Consider the following 18,640-nt stretch of genomic DNA (forward strand, 5'->3'; position numbering starts at 1 on the left):
TGGCCTTTGCAAGGTGGACAGATCCCTTCTATGCTAGCAAAGCCAGTCCTTCTAAGAGAGCAACTGTACATTCAGTGGCAATGGATACTGGGCAGGTAGACTTAGGGCCATATCCAGAGGAAAGGAGAAGAAAGGCTTGTGTTATTCCATGCTTCTCCAATTGAGGGTCTGTTCTATTTTTATAACTGGTTTATGTGAGAGATAATTAATGTACCTCTATTCCACTGGATCTACTAACAATTTGGGAGTAAAGGTAAACTTTTGTCTTGTTGCTTAGCAGCTGTTTGAAGTTATGGCAGATCCTACTGACCCCCAAAGCTACTTAGAATTCAGTTTCAAAGTTACTGCTGCTGCAGCATCCTTATGATCAACTGCAAATACGCTTCAGCCCACCCCTTCCCCCACACCATCCCCTCCTGTTTGGTTCCTACAGGCCTACGTATGTGTTTTGGTATGCCAGATGCCAATTAGGCTACTGAGACAATGAAGATCATTTCATTTACAATTTATTTGGAATATATTTAATTTAAAATTTATTTGAAGTGTTTCAATTAAAAAGGATTCCCTTTGAAAAAGGAACCCAGAACAAAGGCTTGTATTTACTCTTATAATTTCCACAACTAGGTAAAAGTTGATTGATTTAAGAACAATAATCTGCCCACTTGCATCATGATAAATTAGACAAACCATAACAAGTAAGGATTGAAAAGAGCACTATGTTCTGAACAAAAGTAAAAGAAACATGTGCAAAGGTAAAACATCAGAATGGGTATGGAGATGATATACTCACAGTGCTTTCCCATGCTGGACTCAAGTGATTGCTTTATTTGATAGTTGAAAATGAAACTGTTTTATCTACAATATATCAAGCGCTTTGGCAAGATCCCTGTTTCTAACAGAAAGGCTTTTTACATTCTTATAGGCTTATAGACAATTATTAACAATACATTTAAGAGGTGGGGGGGGCAAATACAGGAAAACCCATTTTAGTTAGCCAGGGAAACAATACTCAAAATTCATATTTTAAGTATTATAAAGTCCATTCCGTATAGTCCTGCTTCACACCCCACACTGACTCCTACATCCTCCTCCCCACCCTCTATCACCCCATTGTACACTAACTTTTGAAGATCTCTGGAGCTCACTTTACAAAAGAAAGGCAGGTTCTGTCCCTTGGCATCCCGAGTTTTGCATGGCTGTGTCCCAGAAGTGGGCACCCCTTTCAGAGTGGCAACAATTCACTGTAAATGGTGGCTGTTTCCAGGAATGCAACCACAGCACTGAAGAATAAATAGACTGTTCTGCTTCCCTGACACGAATTTTGGAGACCTCCGGGGATCACATTAGGAAAGCAGAGCAAGCCACTCTATTCCTAGGTCATGAGACATGTTCCTGGAAGAGGCCACCATTTTCAGAGCACTGGTGATGAATTGTGGCTGCTCCCAAAATGGCGGCAGCTTCAGGATGCAGCCATGCAATCCAGGGCTGCCACAGCCTGCAGTCCTTTCCTAACAAGAGCTCTGGAGATTTTTGAAAGGTGCAATGGGCAATGAGGGGTAGGGAGGAGAGTGTGGGGCCCTGTGGGGTAGGAATCATGTCAAAGTCATGTGGGGATGGGGCGAAGCAGTCCCAAGGCCTGTAAGGTTCTGATGGGCAAGAAGCAGAGCACAGGACATATCAGGTGGTTGGGAGTTTTTTTGATGACCCGGGGCATGGCACAGAGGCAACCCAGGCAGCTGGCAGTTCAAAATTCCAAATTGTTCCAAATTCCCCTCAAATACTCCCATGTTTCTGGAAAGTCCCAGAGCCAAGGGATGACATGCGCGCACACACACACCCCTCACACAGCCTCTGGCTGCAAATAGTACAGTCCAATACTGTGAGCACCACAGCTGCAAGCAAGAAAATCTAGCAGTCCAGAAAACTAAGAAGCAAGGCAAAAATCCAAAAATAAAGAAGGAAACCAGGAAAGTTCAAACATCTACAGTCAACACTCCAGAAATTCAGCATTTGTTCTTGACAAATGCCCCTCCCTAGAGTGTCTCCTTAAGTCTCAGTCCCCAGGTGTGCCTTGTGAAGAGGGGCAGGGTGGTCTCCTCCTGAGTAGGCAAGTCAGTCTGCGCTGTTCTTGCCTTCTCTCCGTGCTTAAGGATTAAGAGGAGGCAGACCGTGCTCATTGCCTGAACTCTCACTCTCATGTTCCCTACTTAACCTCTCTTCATCAGCCTGCCCCTGTTCCTCCCTGCATACAAGTAATCTTAATCCTTAAAAGCCCTGGCTTGACTGTCAAGACCTTGTTGATGACCCAAATTTTCTCAAGGACCTTGGAGTACTCATCTCAAATGATCTAAGTGCTAGAATCCACTGTAACTACATAGCCAAAAAGGCATTAAGTTGTAAACCTAATCCTACTAGCTTTTTCTCCAGTAATATCACTCTACTAACTAGAGCATACAAAATATTTGCTAGACCAATACTTGAATACAGCTCATCAGTCTAGAACCTGCATTATATATCTGATCTTAATACAATTGAGAAAGTCCAGAAACATTTCACAAGAAGAGTTCTCCACTCCTCTACTCATAGAAGAATACCTTATGCCACCAGACTTGAAATTTTAGAACTAGACAACCTAGAACTACGTCGCCTTCAGTTCGATCTAAGTATAGTACATAAAATTATATATTGCAATGTTCCACCTGTCAATGAATACTTCAGCTTCAACCACAACAATACAAGAGCACACAATACATACAAATTCAAGGTAAACTGCACCAAACTTGATTGCAGGAAATACGACTTCAACAACAGAGTGATCAATGTATGGAATAGTCTACCTGACTCTGTGGTTTCTTCCCCAAACCCCAAAAACTTTAACCTTAGACTGTCTACTGTTGACCTCACCCCTTTCCTAAGAGGTCTGTAGGGGGCGTGCATAAGCACACCAACGTGCCTATCGTCCCTGTCCTATTGTTTCTTTTTATTTTTCTCATTCGTATCCATTTCATGTATTCATAATCATGTTTATACTTATACCTAATCTAATAAGTTATCTAATAATCACTTGACTGGGCCTGCTCTTTCCCATTTTCCTCCAAAGCCAATGAAGCCACCCCCTCAATCTCTGTTGGCTCCAGTTCCAGCTCATCTTTCCCCACAGATTCAGGCTCTGACAGGGGCATGACAGATCTTGGGGCAGGTGAGCCTTCCCTGGGCTTGACCTCCCTGGGTTTTTCCCACCCCTGAGGCACCCCAGGATCTACTTAAGGACCACATTGTAGGAGAGCAGGGATGCAGTTCATTAAAAGTGAAGTGTTCACTTGGTCTTTTCATTTAATGGCCATTATGACTCACAATCATTAAGGGTCATGAACTGAGGTCTACATTCAGCATTAGGAGCTTAGTGAACATTGCAGAGTCACAATTTTCCCTCTTAGACTTCCATCGGCTAGTGTCAGAGGAAACATTTATGCAATTTCAAACAATTGCCCTTATTTTGATCATCATTTTCTTGGTAGGAGAGACCTAGCCTAGCCTAATAATGGGATGTAACTAGTCAAACTGCCAAAATCTGACAACTGTGGAAAAAGGTTATGATCATTATCGGCAAAATCAGGTGCAATCATACTAAGAAGTTTAAAAAAATACATTTCAATGTCATTGATAATCATACAATCAATTATAAGTATGTAGAAGATCTTTTGAAAATACCAAATTGCTTATTGTAACAGTATATGATTTTCATGAAAATTCAAGCTTAAAATGCCACAGATCAGCAAGTGAGTAAAGAGGAAATGTCAGTCTAACCCAGAGGTCACCAAACTTGTAACTTTAAGACTTGTGGACCTCAATGCTGGCTGAGGAATTCTGGGAGTTGAAGTCCATAAGTCTTAAAGTTGCCAAGTTTGGGGACCCCTGGTCTAACCCCTGGTTCATGAACATTGACTGCAAATAAATGAAGACTTAGTTGGACATATCCTATTTAATTATGTAAAGCGGCTGTAATTATTAACTAAACCCTGATGGGGACAAGATAGGGGATTAGAATTGTTTGTCCTTGGAATAACAACTTTCAAATAAAGTTATTTGCTTTTTAAATTCAGATGAAAGTACATTTTTAAAAACTACTGCTGAACATTTTGTTTTGTTTACATTTGTAGTCAATTTGTCAAGAAAAGATGGTACTTAATTTTTTTCTGAAAGGAATTTATGGCTAGTGTGTGAAATTTTGATGCCTTGCTGTCATTTCAGAAAAATATATGAGTCACTAATTTCCATGGTATAACAATTTTCTCATCTATCTGCAGTATCTTGGGCTTCTTTCACTTCAGTTAAATCCCTAGGGAACAGGGCAAGAAGAAACTTATCCACTGGGGACTTTTTCAGATGAAGAAATAGAGTGGTAATTCTAAATTAAGCAACAACCACCTTCTGAAACAGGTAAGGGAGTCAAGGCCAGCAGAATCATTGTACTCAGATATGGCTTCCCAGAGCCTTTTCCTGTAGCTTAGCTATCCAGGTGACTCTGATGCTTCTGGGCTAACGTAATGAGACACATTTGATGGGTCTGGGCCATTCATCTTCTAAGTGTCTGTGTGTGTATCAATCCATCCATCCATATATATCCTTCCTTCCTTCCTTCCTTCCTTCCTTCCTTCCTTCCTTCCTTCCTTCTATCTTCCTTCTTCCTCTTCCTTCCTTCCTATCCTTCTATCTATCTATCTATCTATCTATCTATCTATCTATCTATCTATCTATCTATCTATCTATCTATCTATCTATCTATCTTTCTTTCTATCTATCTATCTATCATCTATCATCTATCTATCTATCATCTATAATCAATCAACCAATCTATCATCTATTATCAACATCTACCTACCATCTATCTATCTATCTTTCAAGTCCAGTTTGACTCCTGGTGATTGGATAGAAAGGTTCCTGCAGTTTTTTTTCATAAGGCTTCAGAAGTGGTTGCCACTGCTTGTTTTCTAGGGCTGAGAGAGATTGACTGGCTCATAGTCACTGAACTGGCTTCATGCCTAAAGCAGCAGTAGAACTCCTATAGTTTCTTCCCTTGTTCCTTAATTTCTACATCAAACTGACTCTCTGGGATGAGATGGGAAATGCTGTAAAAATGTGAGCTGCATAAGCAGACAGCAACTTAGCCATAGATTGATGGACCAGGGGACATATAGCAGAATGCAATATGCCCTGCCACTTTACAAAAATAATTCAAGTTCACAACATCACTGATTGAGTTTCTAATACACTCTGAGGATGATATTGAAATAAAAGATGCCTCCTTTGCAGGAAAAAAAAAACCTTTGAGGAAATTGATTTTCAGACATTAATTTAGCAATTCAGACAGAATACTGTGTTGTTGGACTGGATCCTTTTTAAAAATAATTTCCCCTGGTAACACACCTGTTGGGCATTTTTCTAGCTTGCTAGGTTATGCCATCATCTGCTTTATCCTGTACCTAGCTAATATTGGCTTTTCTTAAAAACAACCCAGCAGATTCTACCCTTTTTGGGTTTGGGATGTAGAGACTTTTTGGGAAGTCCCAAGTCCCCCCCCAAAAAGTGGTTGTCAAACCATTTTCATCATGCTAACAAAACTGCTGCTTAGATTTAAGCTTTGAAAATTAAGGATCTGTTTAAAAATTCCATGCTTGAAATGCATGAATCACCACAAAACAAATTTATGTCAGTGTTATATACACGCTTCCCACCCCAGAAAAATCACATTTCAAAATACCCAAAGAATTCTGCAGTTAACCTGGTATGAATTCTGCAATTATTATTTTTCTAGCATACATGTGCTATAGATAAAAAGTACCTCCCCATATATATGTGAGCTGCATCACTACCTATGAGATTCCCCTCCACTACATGCACACGCACACGCACACACATACACACACACAAACATGAACTGCTTAGAGCACCCTTATAAGAAAACATTCACAACAAGCTGAATCAACCCTGACTGATAATGGGAAAGATTCACTGAGAGGCTGTCGTCCAGTAGGCCAAAGAGTTACTATTCACTGACATTCTCAGCTGCTCTGCTCTGCTGACCCATGAGGAAAGAATAAATAAGAAGGTCACCAAAATGTGTTTATCAAAAACATGCCAGTGTCATATTGCAATTTCCATTATGTCTGCCTTTTTCTTTGTCTTGCTTTTGCAATGTAGTGAGCTACTAAAGGTAGATAAACTCTGGTTCCATCTTTGCTCATGCTTCAGTCTCTCACACTTAAACCTTTTTTTTTTTTTAGTTTTTGGAGTACTATCTTGCACATTTTGCTTTTCAATTCTTTTGACTGACAACTGATACAACTTCCAAATGTCTGTTTTTCCTCCTCTGATCAGAACTGGTGATCCATAGTGTTTTAATCCATATCAGGTCCTATTCAAGTTGTCTTCTTTCATTAATGAAAAGGTTCTATCTGAATCTTTTCGTCACCAGTCAAGTTTGTTGACATGTTGCTCAGAGCTTACAGAATTACAGAACATTTATTACCTGCATCCTTCTATCCTACATCATTTAAATTGAAACCCATCCTTCCACATCACAATAAAAACTACTCCGGAGAAACCCACCCCACCACCAAGAATTCAGAGATACCAATACAAAGATTTTAAACTGATAATCTTGCATGTGTTCTCATGCATGCATTTCTAGCAGGTGTTTTCACACAGACTTTTCAGTGACCAACAGGGGAACAATGCCTAAACAGTATCTCCCTATCTCAGATATTTTCTCATTTGATTTTCAGTTGTATAGATTAGCAGCAATAATAACATGTTTTGCAAGTACGTGAGCTGAAGCTGTTAGCTACAGGAGTGTGTTTCTCAATTTTTATGAATGTATAGGGTTAGGTTCATTGATACAATCTGTATTTTTTAAAAAAATTTCTCCGCTTTCCAGAATAGGAACTACTATTTCTATAATGGTCAGGGAGAGCCTTCTGGGAGGATGTGGAATATTTGTTTGGAGAAATGGTTCAAGAGCTGAATCTTTTTTTTTTTTAAGAGGCAATATTTCTCTTTTCTTAAAATGGGAACTTCTCTTTGCATGATTTCTAGTCCACCTGGAAGTTTAAAATATTCCCTCAGATTATTTCTGCATGAGCTATTTACAAAGGGGTAGGGGGAGGTAATCAGAAGCTGATGATAAAGGTAGACATGGCAAGAATTATAGGTATTCACTTAACATTAAAGTGGCAATAACACACTGGCTCATGGCTGTTCACTTTTTTATGAGAGGCTTTGTGGAGCTTTGATTGAAGCTTTGATAGCCATATGCTTCTCCAAATGTATACCACAGTTTGTAAACCAGTCTATAATTGAAATTGATTTTTTACAAACATGAAATATAATAATATATTAAAATACATATTGCTGTGGTGGGTTTCCTCATTGATCCTCATTGTACTAAATCTGTTCCCAAATCAAAAGAGCCAAATTACATTCTGTCTGCTTTCATTGCTGTTAAGTCCTCCCAGTTTGCCAGGGAAGTGTAAAGCAAATCAACTTCCCCATTTCATGAGTCTTTCTGAAATAACCTTTTTTAAAAAAAATATGGAAGCTTTGTACATCATTCCACCACTTTGCGCCAGGAATTTCTACTGCGATTTACCTACTAGATGGGACTTTATTGTGGTTTGTTCCTTTGTCTCCTCTCTGTCTTCTTTGGGCTCTGTCATGGAGGAATGATCCACTGAGGGCTTGCTCTTTAGAGAAAGAGGAGTCCTGGACATTAGTGCTCAATTACCTTCCCAATGGAACATAATCAGTGGACTCAGAGAGGAATAATGCCTGGAATAATGTCAATATCTAGAAGCTGATGGAAGTGGCTCCTTCAGTTAATTGGAGCAAAGCAGCAAAAAGAAGGGAGATCAGCTCATTGTCATTTTTCTCTCTGACAAAAGAGAGATGAATGTATTAGAGTAAGGCAAACAGGAAAGAAAAATGAATAAATAGAAATTAGATAGATGATGATAGATATAAATGATAGATAGAGATAGATGAGAGAGAAATAGAGAGATAGATGAGAGATAGATAGATGAGAGATAGATAGATGAGAGATAGATGAGAAATAGATGAGAGATAGATAGATAGATAGATAGATAGATAGATAGATAGATAGATAGATAGACAGGAGAGAGAGAGAGAGAGAGAGACAGAGACAGAGACAGAGACAGAGACAGAGACACAGAGGAAGGATAAAATATTCTTATTTGGGAAGATTTAGAGAGACTGTTCAGATGTTTCCAAAAGCTTGGGGCTTGAGCTCTTAAAAAAAGTAGAGGAAAGGGAGCCAATGTAAATTATAGGACTGGTTACAATTTTCAAAGAGCAGTTGATCAGAATAACCCTTGGATTCCTGGAAGAAATGGGTTGAACTATTTAGAAATTTAAATAGGTCATATGTTATAGTTTAAAATTAACATTACAATAGCAATGGAATAAAGAGAGTAAGAATGGTATCAGGAATATTGCTTTCTTGTACATGTTGCAGTGTTGCACGGATGTCCCAAATCTACAGAGTTTGTGGCATAATATTGCATAACAGCACAACACACAGCAGCAAGCTCTTTTAGGCCCAATATTTTCCTCAGAGAGACTATTTATTTTAAGGAAGAAAGATATAATCACTCCAGAAATCATTTCTTATAACCAAGTACTTGCTAGTAATCAATAGGATTCATGGTGTGTGTGTGTATGTGTGTGTGTGTGTGTCTGAAAGTCAAGATAGCAGTTGTGTTGCACAACTATATTGAATGTATATATCAAATGTGTAGGGCTTCAATTATTCCTAGCTTATTTTTCTCTTTCTCTTTGTCTCTGTAATTTTTTTTTAAGTTTGGCTTTATGACTTGTTTCTCAATTGAAAAAAAATATGGACCAATCTTCTTAAGCAAAATACTTAGATGGTATTTAACAAGTGTGTCACTATCAAGAAAACAAAGAACCATCCATGACCATGTGCTATTTTGGCCTTCATCTTACCTTAATAGTATTATGTCACTGAGATTAGACCATGTCAATTGTGAGACAAAAAGCATGAAGACAAATAACATTTGAGGTAGAAAAGAAGATAAAGGTTATATTTATGGTAAAGTAGGTATAGAGACTGATATTAATGAGCACTTGTCATATCTGAATGATGTGGCAGAACCTTTAAATCGTCTTCATGAACATATCCATTAAAAAAAAAAATTAATCCTCAGCTGCTGAAAGTGCAATTCCCCAAACCCCAAAAACTTTAACTTTAGACTGTCTACTATTGACCTCACCCCTTTCCTAAGAGGTCTGTAGGGGGTGTGCATAAGCGCACCAAAGTGCCTACTGTCCCTGTCCTATTGTTTCTTTTATTTTTCTTATATGGATCCATGTATTCATAGCTAAGTTTATACTTATACCTATTATCTTGTAAGCAATTGACAAATCAAAATCAAATCGAAATCAAATCAATTTAATAGCATATTAATAATTGTTGTTTATAACCACGGTGAGCCATGGTGAGCCATGGTGGTGCAGTGGTTAGAGTGTAGTACTGCAGGCTATTTCTGTTGACTGTTGGCTGCCTGCAATTTGGCAGTTCAAATCTCACCAGGATCAAGGTTGACTCAGCCTCCCATCCTTCTGAGGTGGTAAAATGAGGATCCAAATTGTTGGGGCAATATGCAGACTCTGTAAACCGCTTAGAGAGGGCTCTAAAGCACATAAAGCAATATATAAGTCTAAGTGCTACTGCTATTGCTATAGCGATATTTCATGTTGCAAGAATGCTAAAAATCTGCAAATAACAGCTTCACATTTTTATGGTGTAACCATAAAGCTGGGGGACAAAAATTTAAGTTCCAAATTCCCATTTACTTAAATGGAATCATATCAACTTAAAATAAGTATTATTATTTATTTACATTTGTTAATTAGATAGATGGTGACTGGCACATGGTCTTGGGTACACATCATGTATATGTAGGCACAGCAAAGAGAAAGAAGCATGATTGTTGTGGCAATTTGAAAATTACACTAATTATCATCATAATAATATATCCTCCAATGAGGTACTAGCTTGACATCATTGTAGGGTTTTCATGCTCCAAGGAGATTGAGAGCTATGCCAGATGTTCCACTATCTGGGTCAACAAAGACTATGCTAGATGTTGGAATTCCTGAACGTTGGGTGAAAGTAGCTGCAGAATTACTGGAGGAAAAGTCACAAATAAATGAAGACTGAAAACAAAGAAATAATGATCTGTTATTGCAGATCAAATTCAACAAGAAGAAGATAACTAAAAGGAATGAACCAGTTCTGGACATCCACAATCAGAAATAACAGAACAGAGACTGGCATGTCAGTGTTGATTTATAATATGAAATAAAATATTAACAGAATTGGAAAAACTGCAAAAGTTTACCCAGGACAAAGAAAATGAAGCCTTGGTAGAAGTCGCTCAGGTTATAGAGGCAAAAAGGAGGATCCTGTTTGCTCTACTGCAAAAAGTAGAGGAAGCCAGGTATTGAATTGTTTTCATTCCCAAATCAGGCACCCTCTCCTCTACCTTTTCCTCAGAAAGAACAGGACACTGACAGCTAGCAACAGGAATCGAAACAAATAATAATTGAGTATTTAGAACAGCATAGAAACAACAAAATAAGGTTGCCTTCAGTTAAACTTTTTCCAAAGAAACAGCTAGCATTAAAAGACACCAATACTGTGCTATCAAATATAAGCACCACCTCACTGCAGGAAACAAACCAACTAATGTATAGCACAACTGCAGTTATAACTAAATACCTGGGATGCAAAATCAACAAAGAAGAAAAAGATCTAAACAGCGCACCACCAAAATGTAAGCTTAGATTGGAAAATAAAATTAGCATGCTAAGATCAGATGGAACCAAACTAGAAAAGATGAAAACAAGAAGATCAAAGAATACCTGATTAAGGTATATCATCTAGAATCAAGGAAGATCATGAAAGCACTGGAAATACTAATGCTGCAAATAATAACTAAAGCCAAGACCAGCGGATATGAAGCTTGAACCTATGCTATAGACCAAATCTTCAAATTTCAGTCAAATCAGAAACATTTCTACTAGAGAGAATGCAATGACCTAGGCAATATTTGACAAAGAAGAAACAGTGCAGTTCTGGGCACAGCTATCAGGCAACCTAAAGAAACACAACAATAATGCAGTTTGGAAAAAAGAAGGTGGATATATTTTTTTTAAAGAAGCTGAAATGAACAAACTTGTAATAATAGCACAATGGTGGATAAAAGGGCAAGGAAGATTAAGAATTAGTCAGCACCGAGTGAAGATGCACTGCATAATTTTCGATTGAAACATCTGATTGGTCTATAGCCACTAAGCAACTAAGTAGTTTAACAGCATATTGCATGGAGATGAAACTGAAGAGTAGCAAACATCTGGCAAAACCTGTCTCATAATGAAAGATTAAATAAAAGAGGCAGCACCAGGCAACTACAGGACAATTACCTGCTTACCAACAACTTTTAAATTGCTAATTAATGTTGTAGCTGATGCAGTCCATGGACAATCTGAAGCTGTATGAAAAACACCATCTGAAAAGAATTGCTTTTCAACACTCCACATGTATACTCAGGATGTTGCAATGGAATAAACATCTGGTGGATGAATGTGCCACTCTTACCATCAACAGGGGGAAAATAGTGAAAACTGAAGATAGCCCATAGGGAAAAAAAACATTAAGATGCTGGATGAAGAAGATCACTAACTGGGCATCCTTCAATCTGATAACATCAAGCACACTGAAGTAAAAAAGCAGTTTAGAAATTAATATATCATAAGAATGGAAAAGTTCTTAAAGGCTTAGAGGAGGAAATTCCGTCAAGGAAATTAGCACTTAGTCAATTCCAGATGTTGGATAACTAGCTGGATAGTGGACTGAACTCAAGCAGAACCAAAAGCCCTGGATAGGAAGACCAGAAAAATAATGATACTGAATCATAGCCTTCATTCACACAGCTATATTGACAGACTCTATTTAGCAAGGAGCCTAGGACAATATGGATGTTGAAACTACACCAGACAGGTGAAGAAGGAAAAAAGGCATTGGAAGAATATCTGAAGGACAGTAAAAAGGATGCACTGCATTTATACCATGAAGGCTTTTTAAATACTGAAGAGACCAAATAAACCTATAAGAACAGCTATATGAAGAATAGAAAACAAGCATGGTAAGGCAAAGTATTACATGGCCAGTACATAAAGAAATAGAAGGCAAAGGAGATAACAAGATCTTGCAATGGCCAAGACCAGGATAACTGAAGAAAGAAACAGAGGGGCTATTTCTAGTGGCACAAGTCGAAACCTTAAGAAGAAATACCTGCAGGGCCAGAATTGAGAAAACAGCAATAACAGTAAATGCCAGAAAGAAGCTGAAGAAACAATGAACCACCAAGTTAGCTACTGCAAGAAAATCATACAGACTGACTACAAACAATGGCATGACAAAATAGTAATAATAGTGCAGTGGAATATCTGCAAGAAATACCACTTGCCTGCAAATAAGAACTGGTGGGACCACAAAATAGACAAAGTAATAGAAAACGAAAAGGCTAAATTGCTCTGGGGTTTTAGAATTCAAGCAAACAAGTGACAGCTACAAAACACTCCAGGCTTAACAACTGTTGAAAAGAAAGAAGAAAAAGTCTGGAGAGTGGATGTGGCAGTATATGGAGACAGCAGAACAAAAGAGAAAGAACTGAGATCTGCAATATAAATAGAACGACTGTGGCAAAGAAAAGTAAAAATAGTGCCAATAGTAATAAGCACCTTGGTTGCAATCCCAAAACTTATGGAGTACCAACAATATCAGCACTGACAAATCACCATCAGTCAATGACAAAAGTCAACCTTACTTGGAACAGCTTACATTCTGCAACAATACCTTTTGACAGCATCAAACAACAACTTCTGCCTACTCCAAGTCCTTGGAAAGGACTTGGTAGGTGTACAAAATTGCCAAATCCAGTCAAAACACTGTGGACTGTGCAACCAACCATAATGAAATATTGAATTTATATGCTACCAGCGAATAATTGTGGAGGGACAATGTGGGGAAGTAGTTTTCCTTCAAAAGCCTCTTCCTCATAGGCAAATCTCAAGAGGGAGTCTATGCATCTCAGCCAGTTCATCTCTAATCTTTATGAAATTCCTAAGACACATAAATATTTGTGTTAAGACCAGAAACATTAATTAGAGCCTAATGAAAATGCAGTGTAAAGAGTTAAGAGCCAATGATTAGCACATGCAAAACTTATTGTAGCTAATGGCAGCTGAGGCAGTTTTCATGCTGTGAAATGTGTTGGGCTGCAAAAGGACTAGCATGAAAAAGTTCTAAGACAATGCTAAATATCTTTTTTTTTTTATTATATGACCTATTGGCTATATAAAAAATATTCAAGTCTGACTTTCCCCTTCACTTGTTTTACAGTGGTTAGACCAAACATGAAAAATGGAGTACAAATGATTTCATTCCTCCTGTTTCCTGATTTTTTTAAAAAAACTAAATTGCTATTTTTAAATATTTTCCCATATGGTCACAAAAACAGCAGGTGTTGGAGTGAAACAGAATCTTAAATTCAGCTGTTGTTTTTCAGAACAGTGGCGGTAGAAAGATGCCAGATTCTGACCAGTGACTGATTTCAGTATCCCAAAGAGAAATGTGCAGAGTCATTTGTGTGACCCGACCTTTGAAACCAATTATTTCATTTTGAGCTTGGGCAACAGTCCTGTGAACAAAAAGACTGGAGAAATAACAGAATCTCTGTCCTCTGTAGTATTTCTCTCCCTCTGTGCCTCTCAAGCTGTGATTTCTGTAGCCTCATCTAATCTATCCCCCAGGACAATTTCTGTAGTAATTGCAAGGGATTTTATAGGGACTGTATAATATCCATCACTGTTTCATTTTAAGTGACATTGGAATCAAAGGTCACTGCAAAGGAACTTAAAGAGGGTGCATTTTTCAAAGTGAAGTTCTAAGGTCGAGAATGTAATGTGAATTGGAGGTGCCAAAATTCACAAAGCTTGCACCACAAAAGGGGCTAGGGACAAGTGAAATGCTGAGGTAAGATAAGGTGTACTTCAGAAAAACAATGGTTAGAAGATGATTGGCTTGCTTTCCCAATAGGGATCCTCTCACCGCCCCCCAAAAGTCCAGTCTTCACCATCCGATTCTAATTAAATCAAGCTAGACAGCTTCCTACCTCTCTCTGTCTCCCCTCCCTCCCTCTCTTTCTCTCCCCCCCTTCCTTTCCCACTCTCCCTCCCTCCCTCTCTCTCTGTATAGTAGTAAAACTAAAAGTAAAAATGGTTACATTTATATCTAATGAACCAATATTCCATTATTTGAGGGTCTGCCACAAAGAGGAGGGGGTCAACTTATTTTCCAAAGCACAGAAGGCAAGACAAGAAACAATGTATAGAATCGTGGGGAAAATAGAAAGGTGTCATACTTCAACCAGTGATTATAGGAAAAAGTTTGTGTTAAAGAGAAAGATAAATGGATAATTGAAAAAGAACGGACAAAAGATATAAGTATAATGATTTAAATTGAGATTAAATGAATAAAATAGAATTAAGAGAGTGAAAGAGGGGAGAAGATATATGGAAAATATAGAATGCTAAATAAGATATGAAATAGTATATAAGGTGAGCATGAATTTGATTTATCTGTACAAAAAGTTATAACCTGGGGTTAAGCCGCTTTCTAAAAAGAAGTTTTATGTTTTTATGTTATGTATTTTGTTAGTTTATGTTTGTTTATTGAGGATTAATGTTGGATAAGAACATATGAAATAGTAATAATATGAAATATAGTAATATGAAATACATGAAAGTATAAGTTTAATGAATAAAATTGAACAGAAATAAAGGAAGAAACAGTGAGAAGTTGGAAAAGAGTAATAAGATATGAAGTTGAATATATAAGATGCATATTAAATTGTGTGTGGAAACGTGATAATTTAGAACTATGTTGTACTTAAATGAGATGTCTTATTTGTTTTGTTAAGCAGTTTTTAGAAAAGATGTTCTATGTTCTTATGTTTTATGTTTTATTTGTCTGTGTATTCTCTTTGAAAATTAATAAAATTTGTTCCAAAAAAAGAAAAAGAAACAATGGATAGAAATCAAGGAGTGGAGTGAAACAATCTGGAATTAAGAAGAAACATCCTAAGTGTGGAGGCAATTAACCAGTGGAACAGCTTCAGAAGTTGTGGGTGCTTTATCACTGGAGGTTTTTAAGAAGAGTCACTTGTCTGAAATGGTATAGGGTCTCCTGCTTGAGCTGAGCCAGAAGACCTCCAAGGTCCCTTCCAGTCTATTCTGATTGAACTCCCTGTTAGAAGACCTGCCTCTGTTGCTTACTATCCTAAGTCAGCTCTATGATCACTTGGTACTTTTTGCAGGTGCCCTCTGTGTATTTTTTTAGGCAACTGCACAGGGGTGGGATCTGACAGGGTTAACTACCAGTTCGGTGATTTACGAGGTTCAGTGATTTACAATGTGCTTCCCTGCATGCTGCGCATGCACGCTTGTAAATCATCATCAGAGTGCATCTGCGTGCAGAGAAACAGCCTTTCAAAAAGCCCCCTTTTCCTGCTTTTTAAACTGCAGCTGTGCCTCGCACGGCAGCTGAAGTTGAAAAAGCAGGGAATAAAGATAAGGTAAGAGCCCAGGTGGGCGGGTGGACAAAAACATCAGCAGACATAGAACCGGTTCTATGTCTGTTGCTCTTCAGAGCTTCTGGTTCTACAGAGGTGGACAGAACTGGTGGAAACTCACCCCTAAAACTGCACTTGCATACACCAGACAAACCAGGCAAAGCAATTCTTGAGCAACAAACTTGGTATCAAGGTAACCAGTACAAATTTCTGCCACCACTAGAAAAATAATTCCGCCCATTATTAGGTTGGCCTCAGAAATCTCTTTTAAAACTCAATTGGTCATGCTAAAATTGCACTGACTTTTATGTACCTATCTCATGGGTGCTTCATGCGAACTCATGGCACTTATGCAACCCTGAGCTGTTTTGGAAGTCTTTTGGACAAAAAGGTCCAAAAGTGTTTTGCTTTAGTCTACCACACACTCCAAAACTCAGAACATCTGGAAAAATCTATATTCTGTATGGCACCAAATTCCATTATTCCAAGCGTTTTAGCTTTGTTCCCTCATTTTTCACTACAAAAGTAAAGGAGATGGTAGTTTATGCTGCAGACCTACAACAGTTGCTGGGATAGTGGTTCATGCTGACTGCTACCTACATCCAATCTACAGGTAACCATTGAATAACAAAAAAATGATATGGGGAATTAAGACATTCCTAGTTTAATTATTCCAGTCTGCTTCCATAGAGAGCCATAGACATTCAGCAAAAGTAACCTAGAGTGTGATTTACTTCAATAAACAGTAGCATCAACAAAAAAGCACTTCTTTGACTATTGATTTTAAGGTGGTAGTTCTTTCAAACTTTTAACGGAGCTCAGCATGAGACAACCAGCCAAGGCTTTCAATGAAGTAAAAATTATATGTGCCCGACACATCACTGGATTCACATAGACATAGAGGGATTTTACAGTATCTCATGAAATGGAAGAGGTACCCTATGGCAGATGCATCCTGGGTACAACATGGTGATGTAGCAGATCCACCGTTGCAGAGATTATTTCATCACAAACATCTGCAAAGGTGGGTGGGAAGGTAGAAATGACTAACAATGCATCTGCTAATTCATTCTCTTATCTTGGAAGCAGATCCATGGTAAAGGGGAGCCGCATGTCGGGCTCTGGGAATTTACTCATGTCTGGCACTCACTCGGAGCCCGACACATCGCTGGGTCTGCGGGACTGATAGATGTGTGGACGACTGTTGTTTATGCTGAATTGTTGAGACAGCTAGACAGCTGAGAGGCACATGGACACTAATCAGTCATCAGGCTTATTTCCGGACCAAATGTTGATGTAAACCATGATGTGGGGCTTTGGAGATATCAGTTGGTGGGGGTTTATGATCCTGATTCAGATAGATGGGGGGGACGGGATAGGTAAGGATACAGAAGGGATAGATAGCATGGGAAGAGAAAGGAATGTAAACGAAGATTAGGAGATGACAAATAGGCATGGGGAGGAGGTGTGGGAATAGATAATGCAGCAGCTGATGTCAGGTTGTTAGCTGGGAGGGACTAGAACATAAAAAGCACCGAGAGGCAGGTGCTCTCAGTGCTGACTTTAATCGGGAAATACCCGTTTTTGCTTATCAGGACTGGAATTGCTGTAATAAACTTCACCATACCAGTTGTGAGCAGAGTGATTTATTCGTGAGATACTCCATTACCTAGTTGAAGCTGAAACTAAGACTCTGGTGTCACCCATAAGCACCTATCTTCCATATAGTTTGCATTCAAAATATGCTTAATGGACTTATCTATATCACTCTAACTTTGTCTAGCCAGTGGATTCTGTGTTAAGTAGTTTGTATTTCTGGATCCAACCCTTCCTGAATATTTAAATGTCTTCTTCTGAAGTGTAGCAAAGATACTCAGAATTCAAGTACATGAAGTTAATCTGAGAGATGTGAATAAACTTCATCTGGAAACCTCAAGATTGGACATCATATTCTGTTGCTTAGCTACTGTTACATTCAAGGTGAGAAAACACACTAACTTTTCATTCAATGATTTATATTGAGTACAGTACAAGGCTGGAACTTTTTGTACTCATTATATAATTTTATGGAAGCATGTAGTGTGTAATTAGAAGATGACACCCAAAGGTATGCGATGTCTTTGGGATTTGATATTAGGACCGGATAAAGAAGCATATTAGGTGAGTCCAAGGTGAAATAGGAAAACTGTTTTTCAGATGAAAGAGCTGCTTTTCGGTGAATCGAAAATGATTGGCACTGTAGCACTGACTCTCAGAATGACAGCTCAGACTTATTACTTTTCCTTGCTCCCCATAAAAATCTGTTCAAATGCTTCTGCTTTGGAGGTTTAGTTTTGAAGGAAAAATGTGAGAAATTACTTTTCTTTTTTTAAGTTTCCAACTGAAAGATCCTGAATTCATTAATGCAACTATCTCTACCAGTAATTGAATTCTGACACAATTTCTTTAGGAACTTAGTTGGATTTAATTGGCTTCTCTCACATGTAGCACATTGGATTTTTTATAAGACATCACTCAGGCAGATAGTTACTTGCCAACTTACAGTTCTCTTCTTTAGAAATGTCCATATTATCTCCAGTTTGATGGGACTGTGAAAAATTGCAGATGATTAGGGAGCTAACTCTTTGGATGTTTTCTGACACATAAAAACACAAAATTCATGCTTTTTAGTATTTATTTCTTTAGTTAACTGTTTGATTTATATTCCACTTTTCTTTTAGGAACTTAGACCAGTAGGCACAGCTGTCCTTCTCCCCATTCCCTTCCCACAACCACAAACTGTGAGAAGGTTAGGCTGAGTGACAATGTCAGTCTAGGAGCTTCAAGAACAGGGCAGAAGGTAATTATGACATCAAAATATTACATTCGCTATCTTTTTTAACCCACTCCTTTCTGCTTTCTGTTAC

The 18,640-nt window shown here is 38.2% G+C and overlaps 1 long non-coding RNA gene across 2 annotated transcripts; it reads right to left on the reverse strand.

Moving 5' to 3' along the window:
- Positions 1 to 9,466: 9,466 nt before the first annotated feature.
- Positions 9,467 to 11,730, reverse strand: LOC148127999 (uncharacterized). 2 transcript variants are annotated; one of them, XR_015741290.1, is made up of 2 exons: positions 11,532 to 11,730; positions 9,467 to 9,728 (listed from the first exon to the last, which is right to left on the reverse strand). It is a non-coding gene; the product is annotated as an uncharacterized LOC148127999 (long non-coding RNA). The 2 variants fall into 2 exon arrangements; XR_015741291.1 differs by having other exon boundaries at positions 11,524 to 11,730.
- Positions 11,731 to 18,640: the final 6,910 nt, after the last annotated feature.

Source organism: Pseudonaja textilis, chromosome 1, assembly GCF_049901715.1.
Source record: "Pseudonaja textilis isolate UNSWEBS1 chromosome 1, rPseTex1.2, whole genome shotgun sequence".
In the NCBI taxonomy this organism is placed as follows: Eukaryota; Metazoa; Chordata; class Lepidosauria; order Squamata; family Elapidae; genus Pseudonaja; species Pseudonaja textilis.